The 19,673-nt window shown below is 31.1% G+C and overlaps 1 protein-coding gene across 5 annotated transcripts in view; it reads left to right on the top strand.

Moving 5' to 3' along the window:
• LOC148610399 (soluble guanylate cyclase 88E-like) overlaps positions 1-19,673 on the top strand; it is a 139,364-nt gene that overhangs the window by 72,055 nt on the left and 47,636 nt on the right. The window contains exon 1 of one of the 5 annotated variants that reach the window (XM_088543025.1): positions 5,477-5,618. The exons of the other annotated variants lie outside the window; for them this stretch is intronic. The gene's annotated coding sequence lies outside the window, so the exon portion shown is untranslated. Of the gene's footprint in view, positions 1-5,476; positions 5,619-19,673 lie in introns of those variants that run through there. 5 annotated transcript variants of the gene reach the window in all.

The following is a 19,673-nucleotide window of genomic DNA, read 5'->3' as shown; positions in this document are numbered from 1 at the left end:
TTCCCCTGCTAAACATTCTGCTTTCTACTTGCTTATCGTTTCTATTTTGGAAACATGCACTCGAGTGAAAGCTCGGTTCTTGTATAGCTTTTAAGTGTTGGTATAACCGGAAATCTCCTTACTTATAGAATTATCATTTTAAATCATATCATACGTTTATAGCCTATACAATTACCTATTGACTCAAGTGAAAACAAATAATATGGATGAATCAAGTATGTAGCCCAAAATATTACTGATAATAACAGTAAATAAATAAACAAATAAGTGAAAGACTTCAGTCAAATGCATCACATGTCAATGAAATTGGATACAATATATTACCGACGTTTTGTTTTAAGTTAGACTGTAACTGACACCTACGTCTCATAGTACATATCGTCAACAGTGATATTTGATGTGACTTTTATTGAGTTTATCGAATTTTGTTCGTGCTGTATATCAGTCGATATTTCTAAATTAGCAACTCAGATAGTTCAACAAATACTTATTCAGGATAAAATATAGTTTGAAATTGAAATTTCTGTTATTAAATAAAGCTTATAGTGGCCAAAATTGGTCAAAGGCGAAAAGAAGGAGGGCAGCCCCCCCTCGCCCCCCCCCCGAAAAAAAATATCTTCTCGATATGTAGGGTGTCTTTTAGAAGAGAAAATATTATAGATTTGGTGGTTCTTAATTGGGTTAAACGTTGCAAGACAGCTCCGATACAACGCAGTTAAGGACGAAGGAAAATCAATTACACTTTTAAAATAAGTACAGGCTTGATAACAACAATATAATAAAGAAGAAAGTAAGATTAAGAAGGAAAAGAAAGTAAAACAATTAAAGTTCCACAGTGTATATTGATAATATCTAAAATAATGAAAGTAATGTTTTTTTTTCAAATTTACATACAAGCCCGTGGCATTTAGGGTTTTTGGGTTACAATGTAATAAAATAATGGTAATAACAAAATTACCGGACACTAATTTGATCCATTATAAAGTCAAGTCCAAACTAAATATGAGAAAATAGATATTACATCACCGGAACAGCTGGTAACGCAATAGTCCTGCCTAGATACAGGCATTTTAAATGAAATGGTGGGTTAAAAGGAAAGTTTCAGGTCAAATTTTAAAACGTATAAAGACGCACCAGTTTATTGGCTTGTCAGCATAAGTTCTTTTTGTTTTTCCAGATAGGCTGATAACTATCTGTATTAACCTGTTTTAACAGTTCAAGAGCATTCTATCATCACATTTTCTGGATTATATTATAATCGTTCTTATAATAGTCATTATCATTAACCTCGGGTAAGATTCAGATTCAATATAAATATACGTAATCTATTATGAGAAAGAAAAATAACACTTATTTAGAAAGCAAACAAGAGATTGCCTCTTGTTGCCTGTTTGAAATTTGTTGATTTGTACAAGTGGTCGGTTTTGTGAGTTATTATGTGTTTATCAATGAGAAAAAAATATGAAGTAGGCTTTGATAACCGGGCGCCGTGAGCGTCAAAATATTTGATTTTTTATATTAACACTTATAAAAATCTCAAGCTATATACTTCTCAGTTTTATTTGGCGGATTCATACTTTGTACAAATTCCTGAAATAAAACAGTTTTCCACGGTTAACAGGTATATTTTACACAAGTTCTGATATTAACTAATCCAATCCAACCAACACAACGTATCGATTTGCATCAATTAAAAAAAAACAAACAAAACAAACAAACAAACAAACAATCGAACAATCCAACGAACAAAAATGATTGTCTTAGAACAGTATGCTTCGATTTGAACAGTACTCTCGGAGCTGTTTGCCGAAAGCGGGGTTATCTTAGTGCATCCAACTTTTTCCGAAGTTTTAAAATCCCGAAAAATGGCATTTTTATCTTTTCTTGGAACTTTCGTTTTTCCTTTTTACCGAATCGCATCGACTATTGATTATAAATATCACTATGGTCCATCTAACAAATGTTATAATAATGCACACGTACATTGTTGGGCCACCTTACTCGTTGGCTTGCTTTAACAAACATGCATTTGTTGTCTCTCTGACATATACACTACACCTATTCTTGTTATATTTTTTTACTTTTCTCAATTTCCCGATATCCACTTGGATATCTTTTTTTTGTGAATTTCGCCGAAATCGATATGCATATAAAACTGTTTAAAATAAAAAAACATGTTCAAAAGTGCCTTTACCGCAAAGTTCGTGCATGTTGAACATATGCCTGTGTTCTCAAAAAAGAAAAGTTTCAGTCTCATGAAGGTTCTGTTTAATGCAATTGTTTTTACAGAAAACGTCACATTTAAGTCGGACGCAAATAAAAAGAAGCTTCATAAATTTTTTTACTGTAACATGAAATATCAAGTATAGATTTTGGCCTTGTCTGTAAATATCTGAATCACGGAAATCTAGGTAACACATTTTGATATTAATCGAACGATACGTTTTGGAGTCGCATCAATCATGCAATAAACATGGGGTATTTTCATTTAAAAGTTTAAATTCAATAAAACCTGTTTGCGTCAAACATTAATATTGAAATCAGTTTCTGAGATACCAAACGTAAGAAAAACTAACATATGGTTATTTTCAATACAGACATTAAACAAAGATTGTCAAGTAAAATCCTGTCGAACCCAAACCTTTTTATACCTTGAAATTGGTTTAGTTTAGACAGGTTTTCGATTTATCAGGTATCATTGTCTATTTAAATTAAAATAAAAAAAAACCTTTGGAAGTGTCAGGGTCAACGTCTATTATAATTCATATGGAGAACTTTCGGAAAGTGTGTGGTTTAAACAAGTTTTCAGATTTTTTAGGGTTTGTTTGGACAGGTTTTAATTTATTTTCCGATGTAACTTGTTTACCTTTACATACATTTACAAACGACAGACGACACTTGTTTAAAAAATCCTTTTGTTGAAGACATGTTGATAGTGTGATCATGGTCACCAGTTAAGTAACCTTTTATCACGATTGAGATGATCACTGATGTGATTGTAAATAGATTCGACGAGTGCACAATGGGTTTCCATTTATTTTAGAAGAAAACATCTCCCTTTAAACCAATTTTATCGTACAATTTCAAATAGAACTTTCAAACAAACATATTTAATTTAAGGTTTAATTTAAATGCAGGTGCTTGATTATCGTTTCTTCTGTGCTAACCAAGTAATTTAACGCCAATGATTGTGCTATTTAATAAGTATAAATGGTGCTGTTGACGACAAAACCCTTTCTCCCGGTATCGTGAAATACAGTACGATTTGAAATATAAGAAATCATGGGAATTCCAGTCGGTCACATGACCGCTGACCATTTCCTTTGCTTTTAATATGACATGCAGTATACAATCTCTTCACTAGCATTTAAGATAACGCATTTGTCTACGCCGGACTTGACTTTTTATGATGCACCTGGTCCATGCTCACAGTTTTTAGTGGAGTCCGAGTTGCTCATTTGCTTTTGGTACTTTGTATGTATGATTTTAGTTACTTCATGTTCTTTGTTATGTATGTCTGTTTTTCCATATCTGGTCTGTGTCCCTGGATTACATTCTTTTAATTACCGTTATAACCTTGGTTCCCTTGATTATTCTTTCCATATTAAGAATGGGAACTATACAAACGTTTTTACATGATTTATCTGTCAATAAATGTCAAGCTTTAAGATCAACGTTAAAAACTGGACGTCATATCAAATCACAAAGGTCATGCATTGTTCATTGAAGATCAACACAACCTTAAATGACTTTTCAAGTAATACTTTACCTGAAAACATGTCTGAAAGGATGTAAAAGCGCATCGAGAGTCCTATTTGTCAACACAATTGCATGTACAACAATATTACCTGTACTTTGATACAACGCTGCATCATTATATGATTTACATACCTCGTTAGTTCTAATCAACACTTAAGAACTTTCGGTTCGGTTCAATGACTTATTAAAAAAAAAAACAATGTGGAGTTTACCCTATTAACATTAAATATTTGAAAAATTGTATAGGCATGCTATTTGTATTTTTCCCATGATATTAAAACTTTATTCTCGAACGGATGAAAACGGGTACATTTTCAAACATCAAAGCAGTCATAATTATCAAGCCACTGATTACGTCTACACGTATTTGTTGTTGTATTCTTCAAAATGTCACGCAAAAGACGAATGGAAGCATAACAATTTCCTGTGGTTGGGGTTTTAATTGCTTTATAACATATCATGGAAAGATAACTCAAATGTACTAAAACGGTTATTCCAACGTTAATTGCGATTAAGGTCGCGTTAATTTGTAATCTGCTATATACGTGGCCTTTAAAATGTTTTTCTTTTGTTTCTGATAAAGATAAAAAGTCGTTAAGAGCTTCTAAAGAGTGTATCAACAGGTTCAACTGTTTTTGATTACCAATTCGTTTTAGTTGTTATCGTACTTAATAACAATAGATATTTTTTTTATCTTACTCGATTGCATTATCTATTACATTTCTAAGTTTGGTAAATTGCTAATGAAGCAATGATTTGTAAATTACATCAAAATTAAGATTTGTTTGCATTGAATTTATATCTAATTAGAAGAAGAAACACTTTGAATTTTCTGTATTAGAAATACATGGTGTTTGTAGGACATATGATTATCTAAAAAATGTTTTTGGTTCATTATTGTTAACGTGATGCATATTACGTTATTTATTAATTCAACAGGCCCTGTAATTAGGGGGTAGAACTAGGGTAAGGGACAAAACTCTTGAAATCAGTGATATGGTTGTATCATATTCACTTTCACTAAAGCCTATCAACCTTTTATTTGAAACAGAATATAATCAATCCAAGTTATTTTGATGCTTACATGAGATTGATATAAAATGCAGAATACAAAACTTCCAATGATTTCCAAGAGCTGTGTCCCTTACTCTAGGTCTACCCCCAATTTCTAGATCATTCAATAAATATTGCAAGTAGTATGAAGGTTATTCCAATTCTTTGTTTTATATTGCATAGCAAAGTAAGATTGGGCATTGTCTTTCAAATTCGAATAAACATGTAATTCAAATATTTATTGATAAAAACATTATCAATAACCATAGCAAATTATCAGGACTTGTAGTTATTTCAGCGTAAAATATTTGTACTTATTCATATTTTGAATTTCAATACAAATTTTGATATCTCACAAGAACTATGCTGAATTCCATTCAGATGATCACGTTTTGAAATATTCAGGCTTAAATTACATTTAATTGTTTTTATGAAATAACCGAAACTGTACAAGATCTTAATTGCCCTACTGCTTTAACTGTACGAATGACCATACGTCTGTACGAATATCATGAATGGCATTGATTAGAAAATATCCATTCGCAATGTACATCTGGCAGTCAATCGAATATTTTACTTAATGTTAATCCTTGTATCATTTGGAATTCAGTTTCGAACTGGACAGGCTTTCAAAGGTTATTCCCGATAGGTCTTCGACAGTGGATACGGTGTTCAGTATGTTTCTTAAATGATTATGTCACTAATTAAGAAGCCTTGGAGAAAAGTCAATACATTTACGGTAGTTTATCAATGATAAATGGCAACACAGTTGATGTAATCATCTGCGAGGTTATTGTAGTAACAAGGTAAGAGAAATTATAGTATTTTTACTTTTACGAAACGGAGGTTTCTAGTAGCATGAATGGAATACAAATTAGAATTTAAAACAAATATTTAAAAGCATAATTTAAATCGATTTCCTGATTCGACGATCTAGACAATTTAATGCTTAAAACTATTAATTTCAATAACATTTAAAAATATTCATGTTTTTTTTTGCCTGAGATATTTTATAGTAATACCATTTTCTATTAAAGAAAAAAAGATACATCATACAAGTATATTATCATAAAAAGGCAACGAATGCTATGATTCCTCTGTATCGTATTTGATCTTTCGTGATTAGCTTTGTGTTTTTGAAATATTTGATTTGGTGTTATTTCAATTTTTGTTGTAACATCATTCATGTGCTAATAATATTTTCTTCTCATCACTTCAGTGCTCATTTTATGATTATGATTTAAAAGAACTTCTTACTATAAACACTGCACACACTTTAATAACTAAGTATACTTGAGAGGTTTATTATATATACCCTTCGAACATGTAGGTGCATCTTACGAACATGTAGGTGCATTTTAGCTTCTATTAGACAGGAACATAACACGCCAATGGCCATAAGCCTAAAAACCTATCGTTTTATACAAAAATATAACTAGGATGGTGAATATGTCAAAGAGATAACAACAACAGCGGGATGAAAAATTTCAACTCTAAAAGAGACTCGTTTACCGTGGCATCATTTTTCTTTTCATTTTTACTACCTGAATATGACGTTGTATAATCAAATCGGCGAATGCTTCAAGGAAAGCTTAGGGAGCTTACTTTTACCGTTCACCTGGTCCATGCTCCCAGTTTTTAGTTAAGTCCGGGTTAATAATTTACCTCTGTTATCATGTGCCTGTTATGTTTGCTATTTTATGTTCTTTGCTCTGTTCTGTTCTTGGCTATTTCCGTTTTCTATTTCTGATTGTTGTCTTTGGATTGTATTCTTGTTGTTTAATGTTATAATTCTGGTTTCCTTGATTTCCGTTTCGAAATTCCTAGATTGTATTTTATTGGCTTACGTTAACAAAGATGTTTTTTATTGGCTCTAACCAATAAAGACAAAAGAAAAGGTACGCGTTTCTTTTGCTTAGATAGCTTTATGTTCTTTCCCAGGAGCCTTAAATTATGTAATGTTTTGTTTAACAATTTCACTTTCTTTTACGTTTTGTCAGATTTTTATCTCTTGACGTGCTATAACATAAGCTTAAAATATTTTAAGTTTTACATATTTCTAATTGGTTTTCAATTAGCTCTCTTCAAACAATAATTTTTAAATCACAAATGAAACTATTCTAAGCCACTTGCACGAATGTATTAGCTGTAAGGCGGAGAAAAATTTTGACGTTCGAAACAATGTTCCAATTTTTAACATTGTTTTTACGTTGGTACAATAATTAAGTGTGTCTTTTATTCTCTATGGAGAAATTACAGAAAGTTACTTGTTTTTGATAACAGGCTTCAGATACCATGCTATAAACTTCAGTAATTTTACCAAGTTTGTATCAGTTAAAATATTAGGAAATTGAAATTAAAAAAAAAAGAAATACAGAATTGAAAATTGACATTATAAAAGGGACACCGGCATATGTTGTTTTGACTTAAAGGGAACTTAGTTAGTGATTTTATGTTTCCGTCTTTTGTTGTCATTTCTATTGCTTTCTACAAATCTGGTTCAAACTAATTTCTTTTTGCCCTCTTCTAATATGGTTTAGTGATATTTGCACTTTTGTTTTTTTTTGGCCAAATTAGGCCATCTTCTCGAAGTCAATATATCAGAGGCATATCACATGGAAGTTTTCATTGTTACAATTAACACTGAATCCATGCCGTGACTGGTTCTGTTACATCCTTCCTGTTGTAGTTATCGACAGCATCGGCGAACAACAAAATGATTATATTTCCCTAAACATCATTTGTTCATTAAATAAGGAAGATTTTTTATAGAATAAGATTACATGTATGAAAAATGGGTCATTGGTATTTCAATGAATTTTCAGTTTATGATTTTGTATTCTGAATCGTTTGTAAGACCGATTATATATTTGGATGAGAATTCCACATGTATATTTGAATGCATTTAAAACAAGCGTTCTAATATGAGTAACACAGTGAGTGTTTCTAGAGTTGCAGAGGACGCTTGCCCTACCGGTGCACCTGGTTCATGCTCCAAGTTTTTCTTGTCCGTCCCTCATTTCTTTTGATTTTGAATCGTTGTTTCCTTGATTAGTCTTACAAAACCCATCGAAGAGAAAACATACCATAAAATATCCTAGTAGTCTTATAGCAACTTGACATTTTAATAGTAAAATTATCAAAGACTGTTTACAGTTAATAATAAAACTAGTATTTTACGATCTTTTACCGATTTTTCTAACAAACTCTGTATTTGGTCACTCTAGATGTTTAAAAGGCACGTATCTGTTGCAACCAAATTCACTTTAAATTAAAATGTCTGCTTACAATTACAAATATCCATTATTTGCAAAAGTCAGCCGTGTAAATACAAATATTGTGCTATTATTTCAATGAGGGAATAGCTAAAAATTAAAAAAAAAAGAAATAAAACTGAGCAAAAAAAAATAAGAATAAAACATTAAAAATGTAAAGATATGTACGTTATAAAAGTAAATAATGATAATAATAATAATAATGATAATAATAATAATAATAATAATAATAATAATAGTAATGAAAATGCTATATCCAGGGCTTATCTGCCTAACCTCATTGCATTTTTATGTATTGTTATCGTAGATTTTATTACTTTTACTGTCGGAGTCTTTTAGAGTTGAAAAGAGTAATCAAAGGAACAAAGGTTTTCAAAAGAATGTAAACCAGGGATAAAGACCAGACATGGAAAACAGACATACACAACAAAGAACATAAAGTAACTCAAATAATACATACAAAGTAACAAAAGCAAATGAGCAACTGGAGTCTACAAAACAAAACTGGGAGCATGGAGAAGTTGCACCGGTAGGGTGAGCGTCCTCTGCTTTCTAGAAACACCCGCCGAGTGTGTTTACTTTGCTGAAGACCTTTTCGTGATATCTGTATGTATTCACTGTTTTGTATTTAGGTTATCGCTGTTACTTTTGTTGCGTTTCAAAATGTCCGTTATTTATCTATCAACTCAACAAGGTTTTCTTTCAGATTTCAAAGAAAGTTTTAATCTGTTTTAAATATATTAGTATTATATAACATTGGAAAGACCCTTCTTGACAACTAGTTTTTTTATCATGTGACCCTGACATTTTTCTGATCATTTTGTGATAGTTGAGTTGAGTTCTCCATAATAAAAATTTTAAAAATGACGTCGCAGACAAAACGATACTCATATCTAAACAGTCTAAAAACAAAGCAACGAAACAAGTTTTAAGTACTTTTCTGTCTAACAAACAGACAAAATGTGTATAAAGTGTGGTATATAAATAAAAAAATACACAGAGATGCTATTGCATTGTCCAAGTATTTATACCTAATAACCTCTAGTAATAACCATCAAAGTGTTTGACAAAATTGCATTTTTATGATGTTTTTAGGTGAAATTTAGTTGAATTGTATTATGAAAAATGGCTGACAAATTTTTCCACTTATTTTCCCTGAACAAGCAGTCAAAAATATCTAAGTCACAGATGCTTCAGGGTAGATTCAGAAAGTTGTTTTCTAGAAATATTGAATATGTTTGAGGTCAAAAATGACCGAAGTGAGAAAAATAATGTACCACTCATTGCCTGATTCTTACCACAGAATTGAAATTAACGGATACTTACAGCATGACCTGGGTACTGGTAGTGAAAGCGTCTTTGATATTTTGTAAGACAGCATTTAGTTCCGTCAAATCTTTCTGTTTACTAAATATAAATGAATTTTTATTGACATTTTATGTAAAAAATGAATTACAATAACATATAAGGTCTTTGTAAAGTGTCAAGCATGATGTTCCAATAATTTAGGCACAGTTATTTGTATTTACATATATATACTAAAATAGATACAGACATATTGCGCGTTTTTTTTTTTTTTTTTTTAATTTTGGCTTTTGGCAAACATGAACAAATGAAAATCCTTCTGGAATCCCTCTGGCACCCCTTTTCACATACATTCTCTGGATCAACTCCTGTGGTAGCGTATGTTAATACGTACGCAATAAAAGTAATAAACATGTTTGTAAAAATTACATACTCTCTACATCGTGTTAACCACACATCTGCTAGATCGGACAGATAACGGTACTTAACAAAACATTTATATAGGTTTCTGTTAACAAAAATTAAATTTAATATTGTCTCCTTAATCAAATATAATAAATTTATTCATATAATGCATCAAATTTATTGAAAAAAGTGTCAAGGTAAAATAGCAAACATTGTTAAGATATTAGGCATTATTGTTCATTATTTGTGAATGTAAAATTGACATGATACGTTCCTATTTTCGTAAGAGGTAGGTTTGTATACTCAAAATTGTTATTTTATCAAATTGTGTAGCTTTGTAATTGAAAATATAAACATACCGGGTAAACCTCTGAACTAATTTTGAACATCTACAGTGACAGTGACCCTGCACGGTCTTGTTTATTTATGTATACAGGGAAAATTACATCAACATTACATGAAATCAACGTGACTTCACATGAAATTCATTTAACAGAAAATTACATGAAAACACGTGACGACTCAATTCACATGAATTTCACTTGAAATCTGTTGCAAGGTTAACTTGCTCATTCGACTGAAAATCGTCTGAAGTTTATGAAAATCAGGTAAAACAGGTTTGCCTGTGTAATTGACGATGAACAACTTTATGTAATAAATTAAGATTAAAATATATATTTTTTTGTTGATGCATTATAAGCATTTGTTAAAACACTATATCGTTTACCCTATGTCTCAAACCTTATATCACACCTCTAGACATATATCGCATAACTAGTTTCACACTTCTAGACCTATATCGCACCACTCCACAGCCCATACTTGAAGAATTGTTAAAATGTATGATATAATAACATGGAATGTCAAAACCAGTATCACAAGCAATATCATCCCTCGACCTATATCATCGCAGCTTCTAAGGAGATGAGGGAGTCTCGGGTTGATGCAGCATATGATACAGATTTTGACATGTAATATTCAGTATATATTCGTTACCTTATATATTGTATACACTATATCGTACCCTTTCATCTATAATGCATACCCTGTATCACACCTCAAGACATATATCGTATACCCTATTTCACACCTCTACTCGAAACACAATTTATTTATAGTTACAATATATTATATATAAGAAATGAAATATTAAATTATGTATTACATGCTGTATCATCCCTCGACCTATATCAACCTCGGTCCTGTTGTGCTTGGTGTGATACAAGAGTCTCGGGTTAATATGCATATGGTACAGATTTGGCTTGTTATAATCAGTGTATCTCCGCTTCCCTCTCGAGAATGTTCTCAAATGAGTACATTCTTTATCAAATAATTTTTCAATTGAATAAGGTTAAAGATCAAACACATCTAAATCTAACATATTAAAACCATTTTCAGTGATGTTTGTTATTTTTTTCTTTCTTTAACTTTATATCTTTAGACCAAACGATATAGCATGATATAGCACTACATTTTATATCTGTAGTTCATTAATCGTAATGAATTGCCTTTTGATCCTGACCTGCCCCGCACTGACATAAATTTCCATTATATTATTCAATACAAGAGCAAATTAACGGATTTCTTTGATCAATGTTGTTCATTCCGGTAAGTCTAATTACTATGTTAAAAACTTTGAATTTAACTCATTAACAAGTATCACTAAAGTTTACGTAAATGTGATAAATTATTGGACCGTTTTTAAAAGCACGCTTAATTTTCTATTGGATAATATCATTTTATTCAATGTAAGCCTCTGAATATGCGACATTTTGACTTATAGTCACTAAGCGAAATATCACAAATTTGATATTTGCGTAAATGCAGTGAAAACCGAAAAATAAGCCAAGAATTCATAAAAGTAAAGTTTTGAGGGTACTGAACTTACCATACTAATCTTTGTGGACAGATTAATAATAGATATCATGAATCGCAGCATGATCGTGAACGGAAGATAAAAAGGATCTTGAAATTTTTTTTCGACAATTTCAGAATTTCTAAACTTAAACAAACAAAGGAAAGATCTGTCAATATGATAACCATATATAGAGGATAAATGGATAGCTAAGAAAGTGATTTTAAAGTTTCCGAACCAACCAACAAAATTTTGATCAAATGAAATAGCTATCTCCCTTTCTTCAATAAATTTCATTGCTTTCTACGTAATTTATTTCTCATTAATCATTGAAATTAATCAAGTACCAACATTCAACTTTGAAAATGTTTGCATTTATGATATGAAAAGGGTGAAAATTGTTTGAAAACAAATTTTTCATGTTCCACCTATCGCCTGATTTTTGCATGAGCACCCTCTTATAATGTAAACTCCTATGTATTTCTATTGCCTGATTGGTTCATGTCAGATACGTTTCTGATTCTTTGTTTGTATTACGGAAATTTTCGTCTTTTAGTGCATAGTGAATTACTTGTCCATCATCTTTTTCAAACTGATGATGTACACTGATTGTTATTTGGCGTGTACAGTGTTTAAAAAAAACCAATCATGTCACTAATTAAATGTCACTAATTAATAGAAAAATTGTGTTAACTATCTTGACATTTACCATCAGTTATGTTTAACATACGCATACTGGTTTGACTTTAATGTAGGAATTGTGACAGTTATTACCATTTTATATAAAAAAAAAGTGTTATATACCATCGGTTTTCAATTCGCGGTATATTTCACATCCGTTTTGCAAAGGATTCTGATTACAGAGGCATCTAATTACAAAGAACGATCAAACACGGTTAATTCTATTTTTTAATATTTTCATGTAATATATACTTGTTTTTTTCCTTCATCGGAATGATTTTTTCAAAATCAAAATAATTTTCCTGGTTTTTATGTACTGTAATTATAAAAAAAGGATCACCAAATATTCAAAGCTAGCTAGATATCTTGTTATTGTTGTTATAATTGTAATTCAGAATATGTATTAAGCATTTACTACAAAACATCCGATTACTACTCAACACAATTTATTCCATTTTCCATCCGCTTAAGAAAAATGACTTACCCGTTAAATGTTCATTATACAGCTTCTTTTTGAATTTCAAATGTTTTAATGAAGAAAGAAATTAGACTAAACGGAGCATTTATTACCATTTTATCATTTCTGATTGATAGCCTTTAGTTGTAAGATTCATAAAAAATGTATCGACTCCATGCGGAACTGTCGCTTGTGATACACTGATTGTGTTATCGACTTGCTTGACGATGTGTTGTTCCAGTCTTTAGCATGATCATCATGGACCTGATAATAAGATAACTCAACCTATTACTACATGTAATAACAATTAACATTATCGCAACGGGAGTTCTTTTGATGATTGAATGAATGTTTTTTTTTTTCATGAACACCAATCTTTATGCACTAAAATCCACGAATACATGTGCAATACATTTTTGTATTATAAACCTGCGATATCATGTAATGTTTAAGACAATAATCATGATCAAAATCTACTTATTAGGACAAAATGGCTGTAAATATCGTGTTATAAACGTATTAATTAGAGATTGAAACACGTATACATTTGTTTATATACAATGAAACCTGTCCAACGGAACCTTTATTAAAGCAAAACCCTGTCTATACGAGACACAGTTGAAGTCCTTTCCTCTCAGTTTAAATATATTTTGAACCTGGGTAAAAGCGAACACCTGTCCAAAACAAACAAATTCTACAGTACAAAAAAAGGTTCGGTTTAGACAGGTTTCACTTCACTTTACAATTACGTATAATGAGAAAAATTATATAATGCATCAACAAATTACATTTTCTCATAGAAATGATATGCTGCAAAAGTGACGACTACTGCAAATCATCATTTTTTTTTTGTCTTCTTAGTCGTTTCTACTTTTTATTTACTTTGGCGCGAATTTTCAAATTCGCCACACAATTCATGTAATAATGTTCTTCGAAAAAAATATTCACAATAATTCATTTTTTGTGCATTTTTATTGCGAAAACAAAAGTGCCACGATCCATATTTAAAGTAACATATTTATAAATCAATGGAGCACTTCAGAAATATTTCTAAATTGAATCTTCCGGAGACTGAAGGAATTATTTGGTTTAGGGAGCTGTTCAGTTTGTAAATGTTAAAAATGTATTGACATTGATATGAACATACTTCACAACATTTCTTGTTTTAGCAAATCGCCAGTTTATGTAGGATCGTTTTAGAAGGTTGTACTGTAGTTAGAATTAAAATAAGTTTATACCGAAAACGTACCAATTACGCGTGATTACAAAAGTTCAAAGTTTGTAATCGAACTATTAAGCTCAAATAATTTGCCCAAGGTAACCAGTAAACAAGTCGTCGAACATATTACAAAAAAACTTGAAATTGAGATTGAAGTTTTTGTACAAAAAGTATAACGTAGCTCACTAATCAGGATGAAAATGGCTTAATGCTCCAGTGTCAGGAGAGGAAATTATTTCATATTGGAATTTCAAAAACAGCGTTATACTTACAGGATTTTCTTTCACATATAATGAACTGTCACCTTTGTCAAAATGAAATCCAATTCTAAATAACGGAATTTAGTATTTAAAATTAATTGAGTTCATGACATATTTGCTTTATATCTGAGTAGGTTTTCATCTGACATGACATAATGTTCAGGCGAAAACGTTTTGCCCTTGAAAAAAGACACCGTGATCTCCATTTGCTTCTACCATTCTATTAAGAATATTTATAACTTTTATCGTCTACTGAGGAAATTACTTGGTTGCTCCAAAGATTGTGAAGCAGAATACACTGGTCGACTGTCATTGTTCCTGAATTATCATCGATGACAATAAACTATTTAAGATGCAGTCTTTCTACAAATCAGACAGAAGATTCAAGCATGTCAAAAACCCATCGATATTCAGTTTTATTTCTTGTTCAGAAACAGTAACTTATCACATGACCAGTCTTAGTTTTTCATTTAGTTTTCGCGCTTTTGATATAAAAATTATATAGAATTTTACAAGAGTTATTGATCTTGATTTGGATTGATTTGTTTAATATTAGTGGGAGATAAATGTATGATTTTCTAAAAAGTTCATATCTGAATAGGAAAATGGTCGTTATGTGAAAGTAAAGCATATGTAGACTGAAAAAGCATCGTTTATTTGGTGGCTTTTTTCTACACCATGAATCACTTTATAATTGGTAGCGTCTGAATTGTATATGGACTGGTACTTCATTAGCGTAAATGATATAAAACAAAGATGAATATATATATATATAGAAGGGTCTAAAAAATTCCCAACGATGTTAGAACTGTCAAATTTGCGAAGCAAATTTTTGTCGTTCCCTCCGCGGGACTCGAACTCGTACCGCTGTGACATCAACACCGCCTGCCCTAAGTCCAGCGCTCTAGACCACTCGGCCAGACAAAATATAGCTTTAGCTGGCCGGGTGATTCCTCCTCGTATGATTAATCTAGGGCTGTAACTTAGTACACGATGTATGGTAGTACGGGACAGTTCATCTAGGTGTTATTATGTAGGATAGAGGATCAAATTAATGATGCATGTCACAACCAATCAATATTATACAACATCTCAGAATGTGACGACTCTATTCTCTATGATTTCTAAATACACATGTATCTTGTGAAAAGACTGGGATTTCCAAAACTACTTATAGACCCTTCACTTCCGGTGGCCAGTGATGCACTGCAAGTCTGTTAACCCCATACTTTATTCTGGGGATTTTGAGGTGACACTTGTCGAATCATGCCGATATATAGTCTTCTGGAATTTTTATTATTGAAATGAACAGCAATTTGATGAATATTTGTCAGAGTTTTCAATTTTGCGTTACATGTATAACCAAACTGATCATAGTGCAGAAAAAAGTTATGCGTTTCTTATTATTGTTAGTACGTATAAAATATTTCATTGATAAAATTGTACTCCTTCCTCTATAAACAGCAACTTTTTTGAATGGAAGTAAGATACCTATTCTCGTGAATTCACATTGACACGTCACACGTCACCTTTTATGTTTTTATATTGTTACTGATGTTTGAAAGAAGGATGTAGCCGGTATAAGCCTTTATTTAACTTTCTGATTTAGTGGCTTTATAGTAGATAAACGATCATTACCATAAATACAAAGATCATACAATAAATACTGTTTTTTCACAAAATAACTTATTCTGAATAAGGTAATACATTCTGACTTGAGTTCAAAATATGTAGTCAATTATCAGTCTAAATTACTAGAATCAGCAATTGCGTATTAGTTCGTAATCCTATTATGACGTCATAACTTATGACTAATTTAACACTTACGATTGTTTATGAAAAGGACTGCTGGTTCCGGGGGGGGAACATTGATAAGGAACTACAACATAAACGTAAATATCTAGGTAATTTGCAATTATAATAATGTTTTTATTTTGTCAAACCATGAGCAAAACTTCAACAAAGGACGTGTTGTTTATAATAAGAAAGGAATAAACATGAGTATTTAAAAGTACAAACGAATCACATTTAAAATCTTATTGACACAAATATTGCAGTAAATCGTAATTGATATTTCTCGTATATATCTATACATGTATGGAGATGTTGATTACAGTCTGTGCACTTTTATCCTCCAATTATTCGGCAGGGTGCCCTTAGACTATCATTTTAGTATAAGACTTGGTAAGAATCAGGAAGCGATTGAAATATGGTATGGAGTATCCCACCACTTTGACAACGCAATTTGCCTTTTTTCACAAATTGATTCAAAGAATAAGTACAGGTTTACCAAAATCAATTTATAAATAGTTTTAAACATTAAAATGTACTATAAATGAACATTTATGCAGCCAATAACTGTTTCCAAACGTCAACTTTTTAACGTTCTGATGAAATAATTTAAAACATTTTCAGATGCATAGATAAAATAACGATCATATCGAATTTAGGGGATTTCTTGGTGAAAAGCTACTGACTGATTGGTAGGATAATGACGTGCATGTTTCATATTTTTCAAAATGTGTCTGATTCTTACAAAATGTTGTACTTATATTTTTATGTTTTGTCAGTAACAACAATCAATTACGCAAAATTGCCAAACAAATGCTGATTTTACGCGTTTATTCGTGTCTTTGGTATTTTTCTATTAGCAAACATAAGACATAACATGACTTAATTTCCTTATTAAATTATGTTTATCGTATTTATTAATAAATAGATCAAATGTACTTTTGATACTAACGAAAAAAGAAGCGCGAGTTAAACGTGGAATAGTAAAACATCAATTTTCCGACGGCAATTTTGATGTCAACCGATATCAGTGAAAAGATGACAAAGGCTGAGGCCACTGTCCATGAAATATTATTTACTTTCGATCGCTCGAAATAGTTTCTTTCCTGTTACACTTGAACGTAACCGAGATAAAACTATCTGAGTGAAGATTTATCTACGGAAAATTACTGTTTGTTAGTTTTTTTTTATTTCGTGGTTCAACACTACCTACAAAGGCCACAAAAATTATCAACGAATAAAAACGAATCCAAAGTACTTTCCATTATAACATATAGTGATTTAATATGTACGGATTAACAAGAATAGATATATAACATTCTTTTAAAAAGTATTTGTCCTATCTTTCCTGTAAACGTTGATCAGACTTTTTTGTATGAATGAATGATTTTACCATTATATGTATTACTGACAAAACATTGTATTGGCCAAGTTCATGGTTGAAAGTTGTATTTTAAATAAATAGAACAGTATCAGTTGTAAAATCTCTTGCCTTATTTCAAATGCATATATTCGTGAGCTGATTACCATGTATTGTACATTTGCCGAAAATTGCAATCTAAATATGATTGATATTTTTGAATTTTTAGACCACTGGGACGATGCGTGTACTAATAAACTATCGGCCCGAAGAAATTAGGGAATTCATCATTCAAACTATAAATATCATATATTATTTAATGAAAGAGTAATCAAGGAAATCAAGATTCAAGCTGAAATCAAAAGAATGTAATCCATGGACAAAGACCAGACATGAAAAACATATTATAAAGAACATATAATAACCAAACTTAAAGATATAAAAAAATAAAAATAAATGGGCTTCTCGGAATCCAGTAAAAATGGAAGCACGGACCAGTTGCATTGCAAGGCTATCGTCCTCTGAAAATTGCACTAAATTCGAAACCTTCAAAACGCAGTCTTTTTTACTTGTATAAAACACGGGACTTCAATAATTTAGTTACATTGTACTTTGGTAGAACTTATCGTGGTTGATCTGGATTCCTATTTTGATATATTTTGGTTTTGAGATTCTTATTCACTTTCAAATTAGAATCTCCCTACGTATTTTGGTTTTAATACTGTTGATGGAAAGTTACTCCTTGAAACATATATGCAACGTACCAAAAACAATATTCAAATTGTTGGTGTTTTTATTTAATTTTGGCTACATTCATCATACGCCTATATTGTTATTGCAACAATAAAAATAATCCGTGATATTCTATTGAATCAAAAATATTTTATGGCGCCTGGATGTCAATTCATCTTGTCCCTCGTGAAAATAATTGGAGCATTTTCACAGTTCAATTTAAAACCGAATATGCAGAAGTTGTTGTATCAATTGTTTACTGGAATATTCTTCATCACACAAGCTGCAACAGGGTAGATTAAAATGAATTTTCCTTTTATCAGCAGTTAAAACATCAACATAAGAATCTGATATTGCCAGAAAATCTCCAATACTTTGATTGTGGAGAACATTAATTAGCTTGTGAAATGACTGTCTTTAATATATAAATATATCTATATCTGGCATTAGGTCAAAATTGTACTCTTTGACAGTGTTATTCCAACTATATCTTACTGAACCTAAAACAAGTTTACACTCGCTCATAGTGAAGCCATTAAGACTGTCTTAGACAATGCAGAAATCGGCATGTTGCTTTATTATCATTTTTAAATTTTTTTACATTTTTTTATTGTGAATTCACATTAATTCTTTCTAAAGGATACATGTTAACTGTGTTTTTAAGACAATAGCACGTCTACTGTATATCTGTATTGAGGTGATTTAATTTCACACACACTCTTTTACAGTGAAACCTGTCTAAACCGAACGCTAAAAATGCGAAAACCTGTACAAAAAGACATTTGTAAAAGTTCATTACATCAATTTTATTGCATTTTGAACTTGGTTAAGCGCACAACTGTCTAAACCTAACCATTTTAAAAGTTCAAAAGAGGTTAGGAATATACAGATATAACTATAATAAATACATTTTGTATAATAGTGTAACTTGTTTGCAGTAGATTTCCGTAAAGTGTGGATTCTTGATCGCGAAATAAGTAAACATAAGTAGATTGGACAATAATCAAAGCGTACAATAGAAAAAGGTACGGATATGGTGAAGTACAACAATTTAACCTTCGTATAACCTAAATACAAAATAGTAAATACTTTCATGGATCACCAAAAAAGGGGCTCCAACACATTAAAAGCTCTGAGAGGCTCTGAGTAGGGTTTATAAGTCTTGTCACATGACGCTGATAATTCACGATAATAGGTCCTAACTTCAAAGCGTAGTATGTGGTTGTTTATAGAGAAAAGAATGGTTAGGGGTTTTGAATGTTTCCAACAGTAAAAATCCCGACCAGTTTCCAACCCCTATTACAGTATAGTACATCCAATATTGCGAATGATATAATTTTAATTATGAAGATGTCTTCTAATTATGACATATTGTTTAATTGTTTTTCTGATGATCGATCACAGTATAGTGTGGTTGATCGCCGGTTGAGTCACGCCAATAACGTTTAAACTTGTTGGCGCTACTACTTTGCCGAAAACGCAGCATAAAGGAGATAGAATGAGGAACTAGAATAATGTAGT

This window comes from Perna viridis, chromosome 8, assembly GCF_037379345.1.
Source record: "Perna viridis isolate PV_CMFRI_1.1 ecotype Kerala chromosome 8, ASM3737934v1, whole genome shotgun sequence".
Taxonomy (NCBI): domain Eukaryota; kingdom Metazoa; phylum Mollusca; class Bivalvia; order Mytilida; family Mytilidae; genus Perna; species Perna viridis.
The sequence above is the reverse complement of the archived record's forward strand: the minus strand, read 5'-3'. Positions and strand labels throughout refer to the sequence as shown.